Source organism: Coregonus lavaretus (genome assembly GCF_964263955.1).
Source record: "Coregonus lavaretus genome assembly, chromosome: 26".
Classification (NCBI taxonomy): Eukaryota; Metazoa; Chordata; class Actinopteri; order Salmoniformes; family Salmonidae; genus Coregonus; species Coregonus lavaretus.
This window is the reverse complement of record NC_140013.1, coordinates 24,844,849-24,861,427: the sequence shown is the minus strand read 5'-3', so window position 1 is coordinate 24,861,427 and position 16,579 is coordinate 24,844,849. Positions and strand designations below refer to the sequence as shown.

General features: G+C 43.6%; 1 protein-coding gene across 1 annotated transcript in view; it reads right to left on the bottom strand.

The window, feature by feature from the left end:
• The window catches only part of LOC311101742 (cell adhesion molecule 1-like), a gene marked incomplete at both ends in the record, with an annotated part of 176,938 nt that overhangs the window by 115,366 nt on the left and 44,993 nt on the right, over positions 1-16,579 (bottom strand). The gene's annotated exons all lie outside the window — the stretch shown is intronic.

Below are 16,579 nucleotides of genomic sequence, written 5' to 3'. Positions count from 1 at the left end.
ACTGCGCTCCATAGCCTACTGAGATGCACTGTCTGTCCCCACCCTGAGCGTTGATGATTTTATTTATTTATTTTTATTTCACCTTTATTTAACCAGGTAAGCCAGTTGAGAACAAGTTCTCATTTACAACTGCGACCTGGCCAAGATAAAGCAAAGCAGTGCGATAAAAACAACAACACAGAGTTACATATGGGGTAAACAAAACATAAAGTCAAAATTACAACAGAAAATATATATACAGTGTGTGCAAATGTAGTAAATGATGGAGGTAAGGCAATAAATAGGCCATAGTGCAAAATAGTTACAATTTCGTATTAACACTGGAATGATAGATGTGCAAAAGATGTTGTGCAAATAGAGATACTGGGGTGCAAATTAGCAAAATAAATAACAATATGGGGATGAGGTAGTTGGATGGGCTAATTACAGATGGGCTGTGTACAGGTGCAGTGATCGGTAAGCTGCTCTGACAACTGACGCCTAAAGTTAGTGAGGGAGATAAGAGTCTCCAGCTTCAGAGATTTTTGCAGTTCGTTCCAGTCATTGGCAGCAGAGAACTAGAAGGAATGGCGGCCAAAGGAGGTGTTGGCTTTGGGGATGACCAGTGAGATATACCTGCTGGAACGCAGACTACGGGTGGGTGTTGCTATGGTGACCAGTGAGCTAAGATAAGACAGGGATTTGCCTAGCAGTGATTTATAGATGACCTGGAGCCAGTGGGTTTGGCGACGAATATGTAGTGAGGGCCAGCCAACAAGAGCGTACAGGTCACAATGGTGGGGAGTATATGGGGCTTTGGTGACAAAACGGATGGCACTGTGATAGACTACATCCATTTTGCTGAGTAGCGTGTAGGAGGCTATTTTGTAAATGACATCGCCGAAGTCAAGGATCGGTAGGATAGTCAGTTTTACGAGGGCATGTTTGGCAGCATGAGTGAAGGAGGCTTTGTTGCGAAATAGGAAGCCGATTCTAGATCTAACTTTTGATTGGAGATCAACTTTTGATTGAGTCTGGAAGGAGAGTTTACAGTCTAACCAGACACCTAGGTATTTGTAGTTGTCCACATACTCTAGGTCAGACCCGCCGAGAGTAGTGATTCTAGTCGGGTGGGCGGGTGCAAGCAGGGTTCGGTTGAAGAGCATGCATTTAGTTTTACTCGTGTTTAAGAGCAGTTGGAGGCTACGGAAGGAGTGTTGTATGGCGTTGAAGCTCATTTGGAGGTTTGTTAACACAGTGTCCAATGAAGGGCCAGATGTATACAAAATGGTGTCGTCCGCATAGAGGTGGATCCGAGCGTCACCAGCAGCAAGAGCAACATCATTGATGTACACAGAGAATAGAGTCGGCCCGAGAATTGAACCCTGTGGCACCCCCATAGAGACTGCCATAGGTCCAGACAACAGGCCCTCCGATTTGACACATTGAACTCTATCTGAGAAGTAGTTGGTGAACCAGGTGAGGCAGTCATTTGAGAAACCAAGGCTATTTAGTCTGCCAATAAGAATGTGGTGGGCATTCTGATTGATCATGCAAATAGCAGAGAAAAGACCTTAGAGAAACCAGATTTAGACATTGCATATCATTTTACAGTTTTATTTCATGTCATGCTGTTCATATAAATAATTTATTATAATTTATCGGTTTCCCGCAGTTATTTATCTTTGGAAAAGGGAGTGGGTTTTGGCGGTAAATCTTGGTAATCCGGTTCCCACCATTCAATCCTACTGCAGAGGGCTTTGTGTATATGAACGCAGGGGAGCTTTATCTCACTACCATAATATTACGTTCAATTTCTTGTACCGGTATGCTAGCCAGCCTTTAGTTTGCCTTTAGTTTGCTCTGAGTCAACTCTTTCACATCCAATTCAGACAGTGACTGTCTATTGAGGCCTGCTCTCCAGATTGGGGTGAGATGAGGGTTGAGTCTCATGCCTCCAGCACCATCTGGTCCAGAGGGCTGCTTTTAGACATGCTGAATAGACAGTAATGTAGATACACTTTGTGACTATCAGCGCTATTGCATCATCAATGCAGAGAGAGAGAGAGAGAGAGAAAGGATGAACCCCCGAAGGTACATTTAAACAGTGTATTATTATAACAGATCAATCACCCATCTCTATCATTTCACACTAATTATTACTGTGTATGCAATGTATGCACATTGGTACAAACTTTTATTTCCCCAAACAATAGCATAGGTTCCATTTCAAGACATGTCATTGAAGGTAATATCAAGGTGTGCCTGTGACTGAGATGACTGTGATATTTCACTGATCCCTCTGGACCAGGAAGACACAGGAAAGGAAAGCAGCCCAGAAGTAAAGCTGAGGAGTGTATTTCTATGTCAGTGGGCTCATCTTAAAGCCACCCTGATGGAACGCTCGCCTCTCTTCTCCTTTCATATCCCCTCTTCTCCTATCCTATCCTCTCCTTAACTCCCTTCTCTCTCCTCTCCCCTCCTCTCCCCTTCTCTCCCCTTCTCTCCCCTCCTCTCCAATTCTCTCCCCTCCTCTCCAATTCTCTCCCCTCCTCTCCCCTCCCCTCCTCTCCCCTTCTCTCCCCTCCTCTCCCCTCCTCTCCTCTCCCCTTCTCTCCCCTCTTCTCCCCTCCTCTCCCCTTCTCTCCCCTCCTCTCCCCTCCTCTCCTCTCCCCTTCTCTCCCCTCTTCTCCCCTTCTCTCCCCTTTTCTCCCCTCCTCTCCCCTTCTCTCTCCTCCTTTTTTCTTCTCCTCTGCTTTCCTTTCCCTTCTTTTCCTATTCTCCCCCCTCATCTCCTTTCCCTCCCTCCCTACCTCCCTCCCTCCCCCTCACCTCACCTCTCCTCTCCTCTCCTCCCCCTCACCTCTCCTCTCCTCTCCTCCCCCTCACCTCTCCTCTCCTCCCCCTGATTCAGTGGTCAGCTCAGTGACAGCTGGTGATGGGTGTTCAGATGTGATTCAGTGGTCAGCTCTGTGACAGCTCGTGATGGGCGGTCAGATGTGAATCAGTGGTCAGCTCTGTGACAGCTGGTGATGGGTGGTCAGATGTGATTCAGTGGTCAGCTCAGTGACAGCTGGTGATGGGTGGTCAGATGTGATTCAGTGGTAAGCTCTGTGATAGCTGGTGATGGGTGGTCAGATGTGATTCAGTGGTCAGCTCTGTGACAGCTGGTGATGGGTGATCAGATGTGATTCAGTGGTCAGCTCTGTGACAGCTGGTGATGGGTGGTCAGATGTCATTCAGTGGTCAGCTCTGTGACAGCTGGTGATGGGTGGTCAGATGTGATTCAGTGGTCAGCTCTGTGACAGCTGGTGATGGGTGGTCAGATGTGATTCAGTGGTCAGCTCTGTGACAGCTGGTGATGGGTGGTCAGATGTGATTCAGTGGTCAGCTCTGTGACAGCTGGTGATGGGTGGTCAGATGTGATTCAGTGGTCAGCTCTGTGACAGCTGGTGATGGGTGGTCAGATGTGATTCAGTGGTCAGCTCTGTGACAGCTGGTGATGGGTGGTCAGATGTGATTCAGTGATCAGCTCTGTGACAGCTGGTGATGGGTGGTCAGATGTGATTCAGTGATCAGCTCTGTGACAGCTGGTGATGGGTGGTCAGATGTGATTCAGTGGTCAGCTCTGTGACAGCTGGTGATGGGTGGTCAGGGCTCATGCATAATGAAGACAGAGTCAGCAGGAGTTACAGCTACCTGACTATCTGCTGAGCAGTAATACTGCTATAAGCATAGTAATACTGTAGGTTGATCTGAGTATTACTACTGCAAGGCTACAGGTATGTAATCATATGGCATGGTTATACTACTATCTGCTATGAATTAATACTGAAGGCCTATTTAAGTATTAATGCTGCAAGACTAGGGTATTCCTATATATCAATATGGCATGGTTGCAATAATATATAGGCCTATTTCTGTACACAGCAGTACTACAAGACTACATTTCTATAGTAACAGTGTGCCATTGCTGCAGTGACTCTATGCTTGTCTGTGTATTGAAACAGCAGGGCTACAAACCCATCTGCTGTGAATGGGCAGAACATGCTGCAGTACATCACCTCAATCAGTCGTCCAAACCCTCATAGGGAGTGATCACCACCAGTGCACAAACCCCCATCCTCGACAGTGATGCCAGAAAGTGCTTACCTAGGAGAATAATACAGAGAGGGCATTAAATCAGTGAGCATAATATTCCAGTGAGCGGCAGACTCGCTTTCACAGATTAGCCAATCTCTCTTCAACATAGCATACTGCCTGAGTGAGTTTTTTTCTTCTTCTCCTAGATTGAATTGAAGTGGAGAGAGAGTAGATTATCCTATACATTCTGGTGCTCAGCATTTTATAATGTGACTAAGTACAGAAAATGAGGAAGGTCAATGCACATCGGAGTGTCTCACGGCATGATGACAAGGTATTGCATGGGGTAAGAAAGTGAACTCTGTCACACACAAAAAAATAATAATTTCACAGCTTTCTGTGAACCACAATAACAGATTCCGTTGACTACAGCTCAGCGTTCAACACCATAGTGCCCCCAAAGTACCCTCAAAGCTCATCACTAAGCTAAGGACCCTGGGACTAAACACCTCCCTTTGCAACTGGATGCTGGACTTCCTGACGGGCCGCCCCCAGGTGGTAAGAGTAGGTAACAACACATCTGCCACGCTGATCCACAGCACTGGGGCCCCTCAGGGATGCGTGCTTAGACTCCTCCTGTACTCTCTGACTCCAACACCATCATTAAGTTTGCCGACAACACAACGGTGGTATGCCTGATCACGGACAACGATGAGACAGCCTATAGGGAGGAGGTCAGAGACATGGTAGTGTGGTGCCAGGACAACAACCTCTATCTCAACGTGAGCAAGACAAAAGAGCTGATCGTGGACTACAGGAAAAGGAGGGCTGAGCACGCCCCCATTCACATCGATGGAGCTGTAGTGGAGCAGGTCGAGAGCTTCAAGTTCCTTGGTGTCCACATCACCAACAAACTATCATGGTCCAAACACACCAAGACAGTCGTGAAGAGGGCATGACAATGCCTATTGCCCCTCAGGAGACTGAAAAGATTTGGCATGGGTCCTCAGATCCTCAAAACGTTCTATAGCTGCACCATCAAGAGTATCCTGACTGATTGCATCACTGCTTGGTATGGCAACTGCTCGGCATCCAACCGCAAGGCGTTACAAAGGGTAGTGCGTACAGCCTAGTACATCCCTGGGGCCAAGCTTCCTGCCATCCAGGACCTCTATACCAGGCAGTGTCAGAGGAAGGCACTAAAAATTGTCAAAGACTCCAGCCACCCAAGTCATAGACTGCTCTTTCTGCTACTGCATGGCAAGCGGTACAGGAGTGCCAGGTCTAGGTCCAAAAGGCTCCTTAACAGCTTCTACCCCGAAGCCATAAGAATGCTAAACAGTTAATCAAATGGCTACCCGGACTATTTGCATTGACCCCCCTTTTTACACTGCTGCTACTCGCTGTTTATTATCTATGCATAGTCAGTTTACCCCTACCTACATGTAAACTACCAGTCAAAAGTTTGGACAAACGTACAGTGCCTTGCAAAAGTATTCATCCCCCTTGGCATTTTTCCTATTTTGTAGCATTACAACCTGTAATTTAAATAGATTTTTATTTGGATTTCATGTAATGGACATACGCAAAACAGTCCCAATTGGTGAAGTGAAATGAAAAAAATAACTTGTTTCTAAAAATTTGAAAAAATAAATAACTGAAAAGTGGTGCGTGCATATGTATTCACTCCCTTTGCTATGAAGCCTGTAAATAATATCTGGTGCAACCAATTGCCTTCAGAACTCACATAATTAGTTAAATAAAGTCCACCTGGGTGCAATCTAAGTGTCACATGATCTCAGTATATATACACCTGTTCTGAAAGGCCCCAGAGTCTGCAACACCACTAAGCAAGGGGCACCACCAAGCAAGCGGCACCATGAAGACCAAGGAGCTCTCCAAACAGGTCAGGGACAAAGTTGTGGAGAAGTACAGATCAGGGTTGGGTTATAAAAATATCTGAAATGCTGAACATCCCACAGAGCACCATTAAATCCATTATGAAAAAATTGAAAGAATATGGCACCACAACAAACCTGCCAAGAGAGGGCCGCCCACCAAAACTTACAGACCAGGCAAGGAGGGCATTAATTAGAGAGGCAACAAAGAGACTAAAGATAACCCTGAAGGAGCTAAAAAGCTTCACAGCGGAGATTGGAGTATCTGTCCATAGGACCACTTTAAGCCGTTCACTCCACAGAGCTGGACTTTACGGAAGAGTGGCCAGAAAAAAGCCATTGCTTTAAGAAAAAAATAAGCAAACACGTTTGGTGTTCGCCAAAAGACATGTGGGAGACTCCCCAAACATATGGAAGAAGGTACTCTGGTCAGGTGAGACTAAAAGTGAGCTATTTGGCCATCAAGGAAAACGCTATGTCTGGCACAAACCCAACACCTCTCATGTTTTTCATTGGCAGGGACTGGGAAACTGGTCAGAATTGAAGGAATGATGGTGCTAAATACAGGGAAATTCTTGAGGGAAACTTGTTTCAGTCTTCCAGAGATTTGAGACTAGGACGGAGGTTCACCTTTCAGCAGGACAATGACCCTAAGCATACTGCTAAAGCAACACTTGAGTGGTTTAAGGGGAAACATTTAAATGTCTTGGAATGGCCTAGTCAATGCCCAGACCTCAATCCAATTGAGAATCTGTGGTATGACTTAAAGATTGGTGTACACCAGCAGAACCCATCCAACTTGAAGGAGCTGGAGCAGTTTTGCCTTGAAGAATGGGCAAAAATCCCAGTGGCTAGATGTGCAAAGCTTATAGAGACATACCCCAAGAGGCTTGCAGCTGTAATTGCGGCAAAAGGTGGCTCTACAAAGTATTGACTTTGGGGGAGGGGGGTGAATAGTTATGCACGCTCAAGTTTTCTGTTTTTTTGTCTTATTTCTTGTTTGTTTCACAAAAAAAAATATTTTGCATCTTCAAAGTGGTAGGCCTGTTTTGTAAATCAAATGATACAACCCCCCCCAAAATCCATTTTAATTCCAGGTTGTAAGGCAACAAAATAGGAAAAATGCCAAGGGGGTGAATCCTTTCGCAAGCCACTGTACTCATTCAAGGGTTTTTCTTTATTTTTTACATTTTTTTTTACATTGTAGAATAATAGTGAAGACATCAAAACTATGAAATAATACATATGGAATCATGTAGTAACCAAACAAGTGTTAAATAAATCAAAATATATTTTATATTTGAGATTCTTCAAATAGCCACCCTTTGCCTTGATGACAGCTTTGCACACTCTTGGCATTCTCTCAACCAGCTTCATGAGGTAGTAACCTGGATTGCATTTCAATTAACAGGTGTGCCTTCTTAAAAGTTAATTTGTGGAGAATAAATGTATGCGTTTGAGCCAATCAGTTGTGTTGTGACAAAGTAGGGGGGGTACACAGAAGATAGACCTATTTAGTAAAAGACCAAGTCCATATTATGGCAAGAACAGCTCAAATAAGCAAAGACAATCCATCATTACTTTAAGACATGAAGGTCAGTCAATACATTTTTACATTTACATTTTAGTAATTTAGCAGACACTCTTTTCCAGAGCAACTTACAGTTCGTGAGTGCATAAATTTTTTCATACTGGCCCCCCGTGGGAAACGAAACAAGAACCCTGGCATTGCAAGTGCCATGCTCTACCAACTGAGCTACGGAATATTTCAAGAACTTTGAAAGTTTCTTCAAGTGCAGTTGCAAAAACCATCAAGCACTAAGGATGAAACTGGCTCTCATGAGGACCGCCACAGGAATGGAAGACCCAGAGTTACCTCTGCTGCAGAGGACACGTTCATTAGAGTTACCAGCCTCAGGAATTGCAGCCCAAATAAATGCTTCACAGAGTTCAAGTAACAGACACATCTCAACATCAACTGTTCAGAGGGGACTGTGTGAATCAGGCCTTCATTGTCGAATTAGTGCAAAGAAACCACTACTAAAGGACACCAATAAGAAGAAGAGACCTACTTGGGCCAAGAAACATGAGCAATGGACATTAGACTGGTGGAAATGTGTCCTTTGGTCTGGAGTCCAAATTTGAGATTTTTGGTTCAAACCGCTGTGTCTTTGTGAGACGCGGTGTAGTTGAACGGATGATCTCCGCATGTGTAGTTCCCACCGTAAAGCATGGAGGAGGAGGTGTTATGGTGTGGGGGTGCTTTGCTGTTGACACTGTCAGTGATTTATTTTGAATTCAAGGCACACTTAACCAGCATGGCTCCCACAACATTCTGCAGCGATACACCATCCCATCTGGTTTGGGCTTAGTGGGACTATCATTTGTTTTTCAACAGGACAATGACCCAACACACCTCCAGGCTGTGTAAGGGCTATTTTACCAAGAAGGAGAGTGATGGAGTGCTGCATCAGATGACCTGGCCTCCACAATCCCCCGACCTCAACCCAATTGAGATGGTTTGGGATGAGTCGGACGGCAGAGTGAAGGAAAAGCAGCCAACAAGTGTTCAGCATATGTGGGAACTCCTTCAAGACTGTTGGAAAAGCATTCCTGGTGAAGCTGGTTGAGTGAATGCCAAGAGTGTGCAAAGATGTCATCAAGGCTATTTGAAGAATCTCAAATATAACATTATTTTGATTTGTTTAACACTTTTTTGGTTACTACATGATTCCATATGTGTTATTTCATAGTTTTGATGTCTTCATTATTATTCTACAATGTAAAAAAATAGTAAAAATATAGAAAAACCCTTGAATGTGTAGGTATGTCCAAACCTTTGACTGGTACTGTACATATTACCTCAATTACCTCAACTAACCTGTACCCCCACACATTGGTACCAGTACCCCCTGTACATAGCCTCGTTATTGTTATTTTATTGTGTTAATTTATATTTGATTTTTTATTGTATATATATAAAAAAAATGGCACATATTTTCTTACTTACAAAAAAAACCAAATCTGCATTGTTGGTTAAGGGCTTGTAAGTAAGCATTTCACGGTAAGGTCTACACCTGTTGTATTCGGCGCATGTGACAAATAATTACATTAATTTGAGTTTGAGGTCGATATCTGGAGGGAGAACATAGCCTACCGCAGTGCGAGGGAAAGCTTACATTTTTCTAGGAATACGTTGGCAAAAATATTCTGCTTCTTCAGTTCTCTGGATCTTCACAGAACAGACTAAACGTTAGTCTGCCCAACAACCTAACTGGGAGGAAGAGGACAACAGGGTTGAGCTGGCTGAAAGGTGGGCTCTGTCTTTCAGCCTTGCCTGAGAGCTACCCTGCAGAGTGAGAGACTGCACTGCATTCAGACTCAAGTCTGTTTTGTGCTCGGCTCAATGAGAGTGGTTCCATCAAAAGACAAGGACGTCTTCCAGCCAGGCCATTACATCAACACAGCTTGGTTCTGACTACCTCTCTCTATCTGTCATTTCTGAGGCCATTCTCTACTTTTTCAATGCCCTAAGAGCCTTTCAGGCTCAAACCAAGAGGCCATGAAGCCAGACACAAAAACTAGGTTAACATGGAAAAGAAAGAAGACCCTGCCACAACCTGAGAACGAATGAATACACCCATGCATGTATAAAGTCTTTAGTTATCTAGCCAGGACAAAATACCTTATTTTGTCTGAACAAAAAGAGTAGTCGCAAAGTAGCTCAAAAGTAGTAAGTAGTTGAAAATGCTAAAGTTGTCCATAATGAGATTCGAATTCGCAACCTTTGGGTTGCTATGCGTTCGTGTTATACGCCTACCCATCCACCCCAACTAACAACCCTACTTTCGTTTTTTGTCTTAAGTAACCATCTGTCTTATGTAACCATACCAAATGTAATATATCCCGGATTTACATTTACTATGTTACGTCTAATCTATGAGACCAGGCTGAGTTTGTAGTGTGCTTACCAGACAACAGATGACGTGGAACAAGATTTACGCATCTGATTTCACAAATTATTCATGACGTTGACACTGGGGTGCCGAAGCGAATAAATTACTGAATTCAAGGGTGAAACAATGAGCCATCAACATAACCCAACTACACAGGGAGGAAGATGGAGAGAATCCATCATAATCATAATAAGCAAAGGGCAGGGGCATACTATTCCAGGAGTGTAGACATTCAAAGTAAATGAGTAAAACATAGCTGTAAGCTAGGGTGTAAGTAAGAACAGGGTCCAGAAGAAGAAGAATATCCTGTGGCGTCTCACAGTCCAGTGATACAGGTTCATCATTGGACAGGCCTCCACTCCTCTCATTAGAATGAATGAACCCCAGTAGTGCTGCAGGCCGTTTAATCAAAAATGAGCTGAGCTGTGACAGTCAGGGGAGAAAACCCAGACAGACCAGCCCACACAAAGAATTCCACAGAGAGTTAGAGTGGGGGAATAGAGAGAAAGAGGGAGAGAGGGAGAGAAAGAGAGATTGTGTATGAGAGGGGAGAGGGGAGAGGGGAGAGGGGAGAGGGGAGAGGGGAGAGGGGAGAGGGGAGAGAAAAAAAGAGAAAGAGTAAGAGAGAGAGGTGGAGAGAGAGAAACAGGAGAGGGACAGAGAGAGGTGGAAGAGATGGAGAGAGGGTGGGAGAGGGAGGGAGAAAGGTGGAGGAGCGGGAGAGAGAGAGGTTGGGCGCTCTGCCTCTGTGGAACAACTCTCTGCTTCAGTGAGAGATCGAGATTGACAAAGAGTAAGCGTTATGGAAGGTTGTAGTGCATTATATGGGGGGTTATACAATAGGGAGCTACAGGGAGAAAGCTGGGGTGTTGTCAATAGTCTTTAAACATAACACAGACAGATAAGTTATTGTACAGTAGCTGACAATACAGTTAAGCATGACCAGATTCAAAAAAATTACATATTTAGCCAATACATGCGCCAACTCTTATTCCAATTCCTGTTCTGTATGATGATATCTTGTGAAATAACACAAACGAGCCAAATCAAAGAGACCAGGGGACACAGAGGGCTGAGTTCAGACAGACTTCGGTCTGGTTCAAGAAAGCTTGTTTAGATGTATCCCCCTGCAATATACAAAGCATGCCTTTGAACCCCCTCTATTGCATCTGCCCTCCGCTTTCAACAAGAGGCTCGTTTCTTGCCAAGGGATGACGCTCCCCTGCATACTGTAACAGAGATACCTGTGACACATACAAAGAGACAGAGAGGGGACAGCAATAATATATTTAATAATTTCAGCAAAGCAACAAAGGTGGGAGGCACAGCATAAGAAAAGTGAAATTAAATTCTACATTTGGACTAGAAAGTCTGACATTTCAAACCACTCAGAAACTTCTTAAGAGGTTTCTCTTTAACGTGGCAATATGTAACTTTTTGGGTGACCAGACCAAATTCACATAGAAATGTGAGTTATAGATCTATCATTCTACTTGAAAGCAAGTTTAAGAAGCGGTAGATCTGTTCTATCTACTTCACATTCTTAAGTTTTGTTTTTGCGTCTTTTACTTTCGGTTTTGTACACCAGCTTCAAACAGCTGAAACATCAATATTTTTGGTTACGGAAAATATAATTCACAGCAGTTTAGATGGTACAATGATTCTACACTATACTAGCTGATTCTACACTATACTAGCTGATTCTACACTATACTAGCTGATTCTACACTATACTAGCTGATTCTACACTATACCAGCTGATTCTACACTATACTAGCTGATTCTACACTATACTAGCTGATTCTACACTATACTAGCTGATTCTACACTATACTAGCTGATTCTACACTATACTAGCTGGTTCTACACTATACTAGCTTATTCTACACTATACTAGCTGATTCTACACTATACTAGCTGATTCTACACTATACTAGCTGATTCTACACTATACTAGCTGATTCTACACTATACTAGCTGATTCTACACTATACTAGCTGATTTTATCACATAAACTGAAATGAGGCGAACTATGATTGCTATCTTCATCACCACATACAAACTCTGTGCCTTCATAACTTACTGTAGCCTGATAACAAACAGCAAAAACACAGAAATCTGTTGCGTTGTTCAAATAGTGGTCAAGTGTTCAGTTTCTAAAGACACGGTTTAAGTACCCGCAAGATGATATGGAAAGGCCATCAATACATGGCCATACATGCTATCAATCATAAACTTCAATAACTACAAATTATGAAACAGATCAAACAGTGAAGTAAAGGTACATCAATTACCCATTAAGCTCAATGATAGGAGAGAAATGTAAATTAAAAAAGAGAGTGGAGAGACTGACCATAAGATAGAAAGGGAGGGATAGTGCACTTGGCAACCGTATTTCATCCATTTATCATAGACGTAAAGGTAATAGGACTTCAGAGCACTGCTAATAACCAACGACAGCCTCTCTGTAAAATAGATGAAAGGTGTGCTATTATGGGGTGGACTCCAGAGAGGAGAGGCCATGCGGCTAATGACTCATTAGAGACTTCTATAGCCAGACAGGCTGGGAGCCAAAAGGCCAGAAGTCCTCTTTAAAGACTCAATAACCAATAATGACACTAATTGTAGCCGTCAGGTTAGCACATATTTTTATCTGAGATAATAACAGTCTGCCGCTGTGACACATCTTGGCCTGGTACCCCCAATTGGCACTGCATGCCCACCTAAGCTGGCATTACTGCAGCTAGCTTTATTTGTTAGCTCAGGCAGTGAATGCCCACATATCAGCCTGCTAGGCTATCCAGTATAAACACTGCAAGGGCTTGGCTTACTCATTTAAGTCTCAGATATCTAGATAATCACTGACAGATATGGGATTAAGATACAATGAGTGCAGGCCTCCTGTTAATGGGACTAACAACATGTCTCATGATCTAACTAGCTAGGTAAAAAAGGTGAAACAGGAATTCTAAGAATTAGCAGATATATTATAATATTTCTGCTTTAGCATACAGGTAGCCAACACAGCTAACAGCAGACACATGCAGTGACTAGAGCCACCTCTCACTAAGACAGAGACAGGCAGGGCAGGATGCTTTAAGGTTCAGTACCTCTTGCTAGGCCTTTCAATGTGGTAATGTGTTTCAGTTACAAAAGAGCCAGATAAGATGAGAGAAAGAGACTGAGTGCTCTGCTTTTCTTCCTCGCAGCGCTCACACATATGATACACAAGGGTCTAACAGCTAGCGCAGATAAAACTATAAAACCATGCATGATACATTGACATTAGAGCAAAGGCACTTACTGGCTAGTGCGAAAACAGTGGGGCATCCTTGATGCTAGATTTGAGTGGTATATAAGTTACTGAGGAGAGGGAGTCTTGCTGCCTGGCAGTGCAGAGTACTTCCAACTTAATATGGCTGATTGACAGCCAGTCTCCCCTGGGGTCGACCGAAGTGGGAAAAACTGAAGTATTTTACAGCGTGAGTGACAGAGTGAGACCTAACAACCCTAGCATTATGTCAAAAACACGAGCGGGGGAGTCCACGACCTAAGCCTTGATCCTATTTTTATAAAGAGCTGTGACAGCCCAATATACCGTTAAGGCTATCCCACGTTGAGATCTAGATTATGTGGATAGGTTTGGATCTGAGGGTTTTGTTTGTGAGGATATTGAAATCTTTGGGCACTTCTTGGACAAACTTGGCAGCGATAGCATAGGTGTTAATGACTGTATTTCCACCAGTGTTGTTGTTTACTGAGGTAAGCTGTAATGTCTATTCATAGGTATCAATAACAAGAGGTACATCAATGACTATTTAAAACCAAGATGACACATCAATGCACAGTAAACAAAACAAACAAAGTGTGTGGTGTTCATTTCTCACAGCACTTTATGATGGAAATGCTGTGGTTCAGAAAAACACAATAGAAACACATTTTTATTAATGGTTTCCAACTGGGAGTTAAAGCTGTGACCCGAGTCCAGCCGTGTCAATGAGGGGAAACAGATCCATAACCACTGCCTTTAAAAGGAAACCGTGAAATAGGACCTTTTAAAAGACAAGAAGGAGTGTAACCTGAGAAACAAAGGTCAATCAAATATGGAGTCCTTTAACGATTGCTTTCCTCTCTCACTAATTCCCAGAGGTCAGGGGAGGCGACAGGGGCAGTAGGGGATAATCAGTACTGCTAGTGCTAGCCCAGTCTCCAATGCTTTGGTATCCCTATAAAAACAAACTCCACACACCAAGTAACCATTAAGAGTTTAACAAGGAAAATCATTCTCACAACACTAAGTGCCTCGTCCATCTAAAATACCCCTAAAACAGCTTCTATGTTTACCATTTTCATAAATACTTGAGGATACGCCATACTAACCATCCTTGAACTGAGTGCCAGCCCTGCCGCGTTGCTGTTAGCTGCTGTTATTACTGTGGTAATTTAAGCCCCCTGCGAGGATTCCTAGAATTAATTGAGGCATTTGGGGATGATGCTTAGCGATGACAAGGGCCATCCGTCTTGTCTTAACAGTCCTAATCTTTATGTAGGATCCAGACCTCAGGTAGTACATGTGATGGATAGCACCCCTGCCTGAAGACAGTCCATTAGTAGAGAGAGAGAGAGAGCGAAAACCACATAGCCCAAGCCTTGCCTACCTAGCTGTAGCTACTGCTAGCTACACTGTCCAAAGTGCTTTACTGAGGGGCTGGCTAACTGGCACCTCTGTATACCACATTCCCAAAGAAAAGCCAATGTTTGGAACAAAAGTCCACTCCTGTTAACCATTCATTCCAGTAGTCCACATGGCCTGAGATAGTCCTAGGCTTGGAGAGAAGGGCTGCATAGAGCTCCAGCTCTGGGCTGAATGCCCACTCACACAGGATGACTCTCGACTGAGTGGTTCATTACTGACCTGAAGACAGAACAGTCACCAGCCCCTTCGGCTCTCCGGGAAAGAGGTAAAACACATAGCCTAGTATGAGATGCTTGGGTGCTCCTTAACAGATGGGTCTGGAATACTGCAGGTCAGATATACCACAGTATTATTAAGGATGGAATAAACATGTACTTAACATGTATAATTCTGAAATGGCGCCGGAGGAGATGGCTGCCATTTTACGGGCTCCTAACCAATTGTGCTATTGTCGTATCGCGTCGCTGCTGGTACTTATTGCTGTCAAACAAAGAGTCCGCTCAGGCTGTACTTTGATTATAAGTTTTATTTATATCACAAGATGTCAGCATAAGTTTACAGACCCTTCAGGGCTGGAGAACAGTGTCCAAAGATAATCTGTCTGTTCTAACCCCCTCTGCCTCCAGCTTATACTTATAAAGAATGCAAAAATATGGGTTGCTCCCTCTGCTGTCCAATCACCTGTCTCCCCTGGGGCGTCACCCTACAAATGGCTACTTTTGAACTAAAATAAACATCCTTTCAGTTCCACTTGAAAAACATTAACAAAGACATAATCCTAATACACTACACTATTGTGTGTGTTTTTTCATGTTATTTGTAACTTATTTTGTACATAACGTTTCTGCCACCGTCTCTTATGACCGGAAAGAGCTTCTGGATATCAGGACAGCGATTACTCACCTCGTACTGGACAAAGATTTTTTCTTTAGCGAGTCGGACGCAAAGGATTTACTTCAGACACCCGACAAGGCCCAAATCCCCGTCATTCGATGGAGAAAGAGTCTGAGATATCAGGGACGTAGGTCGGGGTGCCTTGTAAGCATCCGACAGCGAGTGGGTAATCTGCCTCTACCATCAGTCCTATTAGCCAATATACAATCATTGGATAACAAAATAGACAAGCTACGATGACGAATATCCAACCAACGGGACATTAAAAACTGTAATATCTTATGTTTCACGAGTCGTGGCTGAATACGACATGGATAACATAGAGCTGGTGAGGTTTACGCTGCATCGGCAAGATAGAACAGCCGCCTACGGTAAGACAAGGGGTGGTGGTCTGTGTATATTTGTAAACAACAGCTGGTGCACGAAATCTAATATTAAGGAAATCTCGAGGTTTTGCTCGCCTGAGGTAGAGTATCTCATGATAAACTGTAGACCACACTATTTACCAAGAGAGTTTTCATTTATATTTTTCGTACAGTGGCTTGCGAAAGTATTCACCCCCCCTTGGCATTTTTCCTATTTTGTTGCCTTAGAACCTGGAATTAAAATGGATTTTTGGGTGGTTTGTAACATTTGATTTACACAACATCCATACCACTTTGAAGATGCAAAATATGTTTTATTGTGAAACTAACAAGAAATAACACAAAAAAAACTGAAAACTTGAGCATGAATAACTATTCACCCACCCCCCCCCCCCCCCCCCCCCACCCCCCCAAAGTCAATACTTTGTCGATCCACCTTTTGCAGCAATTACAGCTACAAGTCTCTTGGGGTATGTCTCTAAAAGCTTTGCACATCTAGCCACTGGGATTTTTGCCCATTCTTCAAGGCAAAACTGCTCCAGCTCCTTCAAGTTGGATGGGTTCCGCTGGTGTACAACAATCTTTAAGTCATACCACAGATTCTCAATTGGATTGAGGTCTGGGCTTTGACTAGGCCATTCCAAGACATTTAAATGTTTCCCCTTAAACCACTCAAGTGTTGCTTTAGCAGTATGCTTAGGGTCATTG